The sequence below is a fragment of the Aegilops tauschii genome, chromosome 7 (assembly GCF_002575655.3).
Source record: "Aegilops tauschii subsp. strangulata cultivar AL8/78 chromosome 7, Aet v6.0, whole genome shotgun sequence".
Classification (NCBI taxonomy): domain Eukaryota; kingdom Viridiplantae; phylum Streptophyta; class Magnoliopsida; order Poales; family Poaceae; genus Aegilops; species Aegilops tauschii.
The window spans coordinates 95,288,912-95,298,776 of NC_053041.3; the positions used below are offsets into that span (position 1 = coordinate 95,288,912).

Consider the following 9,865-nt stretch of genomic DNA (forward strand, 5'->3'; position numbering starts at 1 on the left):
CCCTTGCCACACCACGGATCGCTTGAAAAGCCTTTCCAGAAAGATGTTAGGTGGGACGGGGTCGCGCTTGGCGCCGATGCGAGCAAGGACATCTGCCGCTTGATTACTTTCTCGAGCCACATGATGAAACTTGAGCCCCTCGAACCGAGCCGACATTTTGAGAACGGCATTACGGTAAGCCGTCATCTTCGGATCTTTGGCATAAAAATCTCCATTTATTTGAGATACTGCGAGGTTTGAGTCCCTGCGCACTTCCAGGCGTTGTATGCCCATGGAGACAGCCATCCGAAGACCATGCAATAAGGCCTCGTATTCAGCTGCATTGTTGGAGTCTGTGTATAATATTTGGAGTACGTACTGAACTGCATCTCCAGTGGGTGACGTTAAGACAATGCCCGGTCCTAAGCCCGCCAGCATTTTGGAACCATCGAAGTGCATAACCCAGTTGGAGTGCCGTACTCTTTAGGGAGTTCGGCCTCTGTCCATTCGGCGACGAAGTCAGCCAGTACTTGGGATTTAATGGCTCGGCGCGGTTTGTATGTTATGTCGAATGGAAGGAGCTCAATGGCCCACTTGGCAATCCGGCCCGTGGCATCGCGGTTGTTTATTATGTCGTTGAGTGGTACCTCAGAAGCCACCGTGATCGAGTACTCTTGAAAGTAGTGTCGCAGCTTCCGGGATGCCATGAAGATGCTATCTTTTGGTAATGAGGGTATCGGGATTTGCATGGTGTGAGGACAGTGGATACGTAGTATACCGGTTTCTGGAGCGGGAACTTGTGTCCGTCCTGCTCTCGCTCGACGACGAGCACGGCACTCACCACCTAGTGTGTTGTCGATATGTATAATAACATTGGTTCGCCGACGTTTGGCGCGGCCAGGATTGGGTTGCTCGCTAGAAGGGCCTTTATTTCCTCCAGTCCGGCCATTGCCGCATCCGTCCACTCAAAGTGGTCGGTGCGTCGGAGAAGGCGATACAGTGGCAATGCTTTTTCTCCTAATCTGGAGATAAAGCGGCTTAAAGCTGCCACGCATCCGGCTAGTTTTTGGACCTGTTTAAGGTCTGTTGGTGTAGCCAATTGTGCCAAAGCTCGGATTTTGGCTGGATTTGCCTCAATTCCTCTATTGGAGATGATGAAGCCCAGCAGTTTTCCAGCGGGAACGCCGAAAACACACTTTTCCGGATTGAGCTTGATGTTGTATGTACAGAGGTTGTCGAATGTGAGACGTAGATTGTCTATCAATGACTCGACGTGCCTTGTTTTGATGACGACGTCATCCATATACGCTTCAACTGTCTTGCCGATCTGTTTCTCCAAGCATGTTTGGATCATGCGTTGGTTGGTGGCCCCAGCGTTTTTGAGCCTGAAGGGCATAGTGTTGAAGCGGAATGGCCCATATGGCGTAATGAATGCCGTTGCGGCTTGGTCGGACTCCTTCATTTTGATTTGATGGTATCCGGAATATGCGTCGAGGAAACACAGTGAGTCGTGTCCTACGGTAGCATCGATAATTTGGTCGATGCGGGGGAGGGGGAAGGGATCCTTAGGGCAGGCCTTATTAAGGTCCTTGAAATCGACGCACATGCGCCAGGATTTATCCTTCTTTGGCACCATCACCAGGTTTGCTAGCCAGTCCGGGTGTTTTATTTCTCTAATGAATCCAGCCTCGATTAACTTGGCTAGCTCCTCCCCCATAGCTTGACGTTTGGGTTCGGAAAAGCGCCGCAATGTTTGTTTGACCGGTTTATATCCCTTCAATATATTGAGGCTGTGTTCGGCAAACCTGCGTGGGATTCCTGGCATATCAAAAGGATGCCAGGCGAATATGTCCCAGTTCTCGCGCAGGAACTCTCGTAGCGCGGCGTCAATCATTGGGTCTAGTTGTGCCCCGATGGATGCTGTCTTCTTGGGGTCCGTCGGGTGGACTTGAAATTTGACTATTTCATCTGCTGGTTTAAAGGAGGTGGATTTGGGTCGTTTGTCCAGGATTACGTCGTCCCTATCCACAGTGGAGCACAGCGCGGTTAGCTCTTCGGCCGCGAGGGCTTCAGACAATGCCTCGAGGGCCAGGGATGCGGTTTTATTTTCGGCGCGGAGTGCTATGTCCGGATCACTGGCAAGAGTGATTATACCATTGGGCCCGGGCATCTTGAGCTTCATGTACCCGTAACGAGGTATTGCTTGGAAGCGTGTAAATGCATCTCGCCCCAATAGGGCGTGATGTCCACTGTTGAAAGGGGCCACTTGGAAGGTTAATTCTTCAGACCGATAATTCTCCGGCGTGCCGAATACCATGTCGAGTGTGATTTTTCCCACGCATCGCGCCTCCCGACTGGGAATAATTCCTCGGAAGGTCGTGCTACTTTACTCGATGCAGCTCCTGTCTATTTCCATTTTGTTGAGTGTGTCCTCGTAGATGAGGTTTAATCCGTTGCGGCCGTCCATGAGCACTTTGGTAAGCCAAAAGCCGTCCACGATTGGACTAAGGACCAAGGCGGCTGGTGCCCGGTTTGTCCTGAATTTTGGTTCGTCACCGGCATTGAAAGTTATGGCCGTGTCATTCCAGGGGTTTATTGCTGCGACTTGGCAGACTTCGGCGAGCTCGTGTAGTGCCCTTTTGCGCTGATTTTTTGAAGCGAAAGTCTCGAAGACCGTCAATACTCTGAGGTCGTTGTCTTCCGGGGGTGTTGTTCTGGGGTATTTTTGGTGAGGAGATCCTCGCCACTCTTGGCCACTTGCCGGAGTATCCAACATGCTCTAAGGTTATGGGTTGGTGTGGTATCCGGTGTTGTATGTATTTTGCATGGCCTATCGAGCCATCCCTCCAGAACAGTTCCGCGCCCCGTAATGGGCTTAGATTTATTTACTATTGGGTCGAGCGCCCCACGAGGTAGCGTCCTTTTTGCCCGGACGAGGGGCTGAGTTGAAACCGGTGGTTCCCAGCGAGCTGCCTGAGTTTTCCAGGCGCTTTCCATTGCGCAGTACTTCTGTACTATGGTTGCCAAGTCAGCAAAGTGTAATACGCGACGGCGGTTGATGGCGTTGAGGATTCCTTCGTCCGTGCAATTGTTGCAGAATACTGAGATCGCGTCTTCATCGTGGCAATCTTTAATCTTGTCTTTGACAAGGAGGAATCTGGCCCAAAACTGATGGACCGTTTCCTGAGACTGTTGTCGTATGTACATAAGATCGCGTATAGCTGGGTGGGTGGGTGGCTTTAAATCTGAACCCTGACCCAATTTGGGATCCGGAGTTTGAAAATCTTCCGAACTTAATGGTTCGGGCTCCGGGATATCAACTGATGTTTTAGGCCCGTCGTCCGATTCTAGGTTTGGAGGGCAGGGCGCGTCGTTCCGCGGACAGGTATCCTGCTCCTCGAGCTCGGAAATCCGAACATAGTTCGTCCTCAATATATTGGGAGAGTTATTGTTTTGTTCCTCTACTACCGCTATCTGATGGGTGATCGGCGGAGATTTGATTTCTCTCTGGTCGGGTTTAAGCCCAATCCGATCGTAGTCTGTAGCGACCCCCAAGGCGGCGATGCGGTCTAGGAGTTCGTTTAAAGATGACAACTTCGTCGAATCCATCCGTTTGGAGTATTCGGAGTCAACACGGAGGCGATTTTCGATGACTCGAGAAGTCATCATCGGCTTAACGGCTGAACGGGCGGTCATGGTAAAGCCGCCAAGACGGAGGGTTTGGCCTGGGGCCAGGGCTCCTCCGGAGGTGATACTATCCTTGACAACAAGGTGAGCCATCAATCCTATCTTCGACGTCACAGCGAAACTCTCAATGAAAGAACCAATGTCGGCATCAAAACCGGCGGATCTCGGGTAGGGGGTCCCGAACTGTGCGTCTAAGGTCGATGGTAACAGGAGACAGGGGACACGATGTTTACCCAGGTTCGGGCCCTCTCTATGGAGGTAATACCCTACTTCCTGCTTGATTGATCTTGGTGAATATGAGTATTACAAGAGTTGATCTACCACGAGATCGTAATGGCTAAAACCCTAGAAGTCTAGCCTGTATGATTATGATCGTTCTCGTCTCTACGGACTAAGCCCTCCGGTTTATATAGATACCGGAGGGGGCTATGGTTATACAAAGTCGGTTACAGAGAAAGGAATTTTCATATCCGGACGCCAAGCTTGCCTTCCACGCCAAGGAGAGTCCCATCCGGACACGGGAGAGAGTCTTCGGTCTTGTACCTTCACAGCCCATCAGTCCGGCCCATGTCAACAGGCCGGACGCCCGAGGACCCCTTAATCCAGGACTCCCTCACCAGTTATGTGGGTTTCTGGCAAGAGAGTGGGGAAAATTGAGCAAAAGTTAAGAGCCCGGGAATGAATGAGTAGAGCTAAGGAACCAGGGGCACAGATGTAAAGATCCCTTTAATCTATCGATAGCCGCGTCCTCGGTTACGGACATAGCTCGTGAGTAAGTCACACCATGGATCAACATTAATAGGTAATCTTGCACACTAAAGGTTCATTGTTGGCATTGGTTATGTGATGATTTGTGGGATCATGAGTATGATCGTGTGGGAACCAAAGCGTTGGTTTCATTTGTGATCCAGGTATGATCACCGCTCGGTTACAAGGTTACCCGTCTGGTAAGAGAGTCCGAGTGACTCAGTGCACAAGTTGATTTCACCGCATCAGTAGTATGATGTTGCATTGCATTAACCTGATTAAATGTCATGATATTGTTTGCCATTATGCTTATGTTGTTGTGAGCTTGCAAGTACATTCAATGTACTGACCTGGCGTGTCATGCCAGATTTCAGGCAAGTCGTATCGGATCGGAGAGCTTCCCGCGTCTAGATCGTGTCCACATCGGTGTCTCTGTGCTATGGAGTTCCACTTCGTCGTCGTTCCGCTGCTGCGTAGTTACCGTGATCGAGGCCCCTTCATGTTCATTTAATAATGTGCATACTGTTCAGCCGCACCGTGTGTGCCGCTTGGCCTCGCTACTTGATGTAATATCAGACCTATGTTTCCGCTAGCATCAATAAAGCGGTTATTTTCTGTACCAAGTTGTTGTGTGTTGCCAGAAGACTTGATCTCTTGGCTAGCAATGCAAGGTAAACCGGTTGCTCTGAGCCGGGGTGCCACAAAGTCCTAGCCTTGAGGAGGTTGTGGTTGATCTTTGAAAAAGGTTGAATTGGATGGAAGAAAGCGATGGAGTTGACTTAATCAGAAGGTATAATACTGGGTATTGGTAACATATTCATTGGAACATAATGCCTCTTGACTCCGAGTTTCATTGGGAAGCATATAAGGCGAGTGTGTTAACCCAAAGTATACATATTGATATGTAATAATTTAAATTTAACTCAAATAAAATTTAAGAATATTAAAAACATGTAAAAAATGAAAACTAGTTGGTGTGAAGGCATGACTTGGTCATAGTAGCACATGGAAAAAAGATGGGGTCATTTCTCGCAAGTCAAAAAATGATATTTTGGCCTATGTTTGGCACGGTCTTCTCGACAAGTGGTTTTTCGAGTTTGGAGGAATAACCCCATCTTTTTCCTCCAAGGTGTCTTAACCATATCAAGCATGCATGCCTAATATTACTGACTTTTAACAAGCTTTGCACGTTATTACACATGTACCCTTCTATGAGCCATTTATTGAAGGCAAGAGTTCATTAATACGTAGAACATGTCAAAAAAATTGGCATGGAAGCATGACTTGGTCATACTAGCACACGGAAAAAAGATGGTGCAATTTATCTAAAATAAAAAAGGGCATGCGCAGAAATGGGTCCATTTAGCCTATGTTTCACATCCTTTCCTTAACATGTGGTTTTTTCAACAACTTTGGAGAAGTGACCTATATTTTTAGTCCATGGTGGAATAACCGTCTTAGGCATGCATGTTCAATGCCGATAGGGGTTTTCTCGGCATGCTTGGCAACATGTATGGTATGCACTAGAAGTGGAAGAACGGTCCATTTGCTTGGCAGGGGCAGTACAAGAGGCATGTCAAAGGTGCCATTGTCATACTAGAAGCGGTGACTTCACAAGATCTTTGGATATGGCATTCTTTTTTCGGCATGGCTGGTTCTCACAATGATATCAATGTGCTTCAACGTTCTCAAGTGTTCGCCAGGCTTGCAGAAGGCCATGCCCCAAAGGTCAACTTTGAGATCAATGGCCACCATTACAACAAAGGATACTATGTAGCTGATGGTATCCATTCTCAGTGGCCAATTCTTGTGAATATAATAGCCATTCCGCACGGAGAGAAGAGACGGAGATTTGCCCAAATGCAAGAGAGTGCTATGAAGAATGTGGAGCGTGGTTTCCGTGTGCTTCAATCTCGATGGGGTATCGTTTGAAACCCTTCACTGACATGGAGCACCGAGAAGCTTCGGGAGAAGATGACTGCTTGTGTGATCATGCACGACATGATTATGGAGGATGAGCGTGGTGACAACATATATGACCAAGGCTTTGATTTTCAGAGTGAAAATGTTAGAGCCTCAGCACCAAGAACCGGCAACGTTTGAACTGTTTGCCCAATTCCATCGTGAAATGCATGATTGGCATACTCACACGCAGATCCAAGATTATTTGGTTGATCACATGTGGAATCACATTGGCAACCAGTAGATGCATTTTGATTGGGTTGTAAAAATATTTGATTGTGTTTTTTTTGTGGAACTATTTGTTTGTAAACTATTTGCAATATTTGATTTATTTGGTTGTGAGACTATTTTTACAATATGCATAGTTAAAATGTACACACAGGGGCTCCACAAGGCCATGTCGGACGAGATGTGGCCGCATGTTAACGCACGGCCGGTGCATTCAGGAAAATGGCCGGACGCTGCCCCATTAACCTACCCAAACGGACAAAATCCAGACAAAATGAACGTTCGTTTGAGGTTGATAGTTGGCGTTGGCCTCACACACACCTGGCCATGCCATCGGGCCGGGCTCGGGCCTGAAAATCAAGCCCGATGGGCGGATCAGGACGGCTCGGGCTTGCACGTGGTCGGGCTGGGCCGGGCCAGGCTTTTCCAAGCTTGGGCCCGTTGGTCTGGCCGGACCAAGCTCGGGTCTGAGTTTTCTGCACCGGGTTTTTCTTGGCCCGGCCCGAGATATGCCCAGGTACATACTCACACAACACGAGGAAGTATCCTATGCAACGAGCCAACTCGTGCACCCAGTACACTGAGGGATTATGGGCCACTGGATTGGGAATAGACGGACTGGATGTTATCATAACCTGACTGCGGGTATATTTACACAATAGACCTTGTCAAGTTATTGAATTGCGCAAAAGTCATTCCGAAATTCCACTCCTTCCCTTGCTCTGTCCCGTTCTATACCTATCTCTTCAGCACAACTCCCACCCCGATGGCTGCAATCCCTTTTCCCTCTATCTCCACAATCTATCACTGTCCACAACGGTGCTGACCATGGCTCGGCAGGACCGACGCACACTCCTGGTCACCGCCGCCGCCGTTGCAGGCTCAGATTCAACGCCGCCGCAAATTCCTAACAAGCTGAGTTGCTTTCTTTATTTAGATCGTGAGTTACATATTTATTCCACAGGCGCAACGAAAAAAGAGCTAAGAATATTCTCCTGATTACTGATTACGGTGGATATCATTGAACTTCTCGTATATATGAGCCTTCTCATATTGATGTGTGTGCATTTGCGATGTCCAAAATAGAAATTAGACTGCAGTTGGTATTATTGTCTTTGTCATGCCCTTTTCAGATTCTACTTGGGCCTTCTATTCTGAATTTTGTGCTGAAATAAGCAACCAAAAAAATAAGTGTAGTTTCTAACCTTGCACTGAAGCCATGACAACTGAATAAATGCTATGCGAGAAATATAATATGTTTAGAAAAGGAATAACAGATGCATCAAAGAAGGCCCGCTGTCATATGCAATGTCGGATTCAAACATTGTGTACATATATATGATGTAACATATTTCACAAGGATAGCTTTGTTGTACACAACTCTTGAAAAGAAGGCCTGCTGTGCTCTATTAGCAGTCACTTTATTACAATAGATACACTTCGTTTCAGATGCCAACATATCCTGACTTGAGCAATAGGTTGAGCACCATGCAGCTCCCATCGTCATCTAACAGAGATATCTTTGTTGGCTGAAAGAGACAAAGTGGATACAACTACAACATTAGTCTGCACAGCGAACTTTTTGTTTTCGCTAGAGATGAGCTTGCAACTGAACATGCCGACAATACCTGAAAAAATAGGAACATCATGTATTTTTAGAAGCATATCCAATATGAAAGGTCAACAAAATTATCTGGTTGGATAAGAAAGTTGAACAAAAATAATGATAGCCAGAGTACAAGCTAAATCAACAGCCAAATAAATATCGCCAAGCAAGAGCGCTTGATGATCGACCATGAGAGAAGATGTGAAATCGCAGCATGGTTCCTTCTAGATGTGTTCTGGGACATCATTAGCACTGACACAGGAGCCTCTAACTAGCTTTGATAACCTATTCAGAATCATCCAATGAAAGCAAGTGCATACCTAGAATTAAAATTTACAGGTATTAGAGTTACATGTATCAAGAATTGTTGAGATGACTCCAGGAATGTACGCCAGATCATTATTGTTGATTTTAAAGCATTGTTTTTTCAGGGGATTTTGAAAGCATTGTTAGAAAGTGGATTGCAACAAGTAAAAAATCATGAATAAGAAGAACTACTAATGATTTCAGAAAGTTCAACTGGACATCAAAGTGCAGTTTCGATTTAAGATCAACAAAATGAATCAAAAGAACACACAACAAAATATAATCTACTCCAGGCTCGTAACCATTTTTCACATACAAGTCATAGCATTCATGCACAAATCTTACTTTATAGCCTGCAGAAGATATAGATACTGTTTACGAATTAAGTATAGGAACAACGAGCACACCTTTTGCCTGATTCTAGTCCATTGCTGCAATTGGGGAAAACTGACAGATGGGAAGAAACGTAATACTTTGGATAATCGAATAGGAGATCATACCTTGATACCTTAAGCTGCAGAAGATGGCTGTCTTCTTTGCGATGGCTGGGTCGACATTGCCTGGACCTACAGCATGGCGGCGATACATGTATGCGCTCGCCGGCGGTTCGGCCGTTTCAGGGGAGAGGAGCGGCGCTGGCGCTTGTACGACGCTGAAACTAGGTACATGACCAGGGGGGAGAGGTCGAGTGGCCCAGCAGAGAAGGGGACGGAGGGGAGAGAGGCGACAGAGCAAATTGCTAACCCTAGCTTGCAAATCGCCGGTGTACAGGTACGAGCAGAGCAAAGGGAAGAAGACAATGGGATCTTGGAAGGGCTGCTTTGCGCAGTTGAGTTCCTTTACAAGGTCCATTGTGCGAAATGTACCAGCTGCCACCGGGTACTAACATCCAGCCTGTCTGTTCTCCATCCAGTGGCCCAGAATCAGCCGGCGCATCCGTAGCACCAATTAAGCTGGTGCACAGGATACGTTCTCCACGCAACACTGTCAGTGGTCGGAGCACAATCGGGTTTGCACGTAGGAGTATGAGTAATTTACACGAGGCGCACACACCCATGGCCTCACGCGAGCCAACCAACATACCACGTAGTAGGCTTGTGGTTCTTCTGTGTTCTCGAGACCATGCGCAACGAGCCTACTCCGATGCATGCCGCTGTGGTGTGGCTCGACGGACGGATGCCGTGCGGCGCCATCGGCCGGCCTTTCGGTCGCCGCGGACGGGCGTCGGATCGTGAGGCCGTTTTAAAGCATGTGTTCCACATTGCATTGCTGGTGTATACTGGTCTTGGGTACGTAGAAAAACAAGGGAACAGCTTCCTTTTTTGTCTGGCGCTTCTGATCAAAAGAGAA

General features: G+C 47.5%; 1 long non-coding RNA gene across 1 annotated transcript; it reads right to left on the minus strand.

Moving 5' to 3' along the window:
• Positions 1-7,881: 7,881 nt before the first annotated feature.
• Positions 7,882-9,348, minus strand: LOC120969802 (uncharacterized). The gene is made up of 2 exons (XR_005764182.2): positions 9,016-9,348; positions 7,882-8,231 (listed from the first exon to the last, which is right to left on the minus strand). It is a non-coding gene; the product is annotated as an uncharacterized lncRNA (long non-coding RNA).
• Between the last annotated feature and the right edge of the window lie 517 nt (positions 9,349-9,865).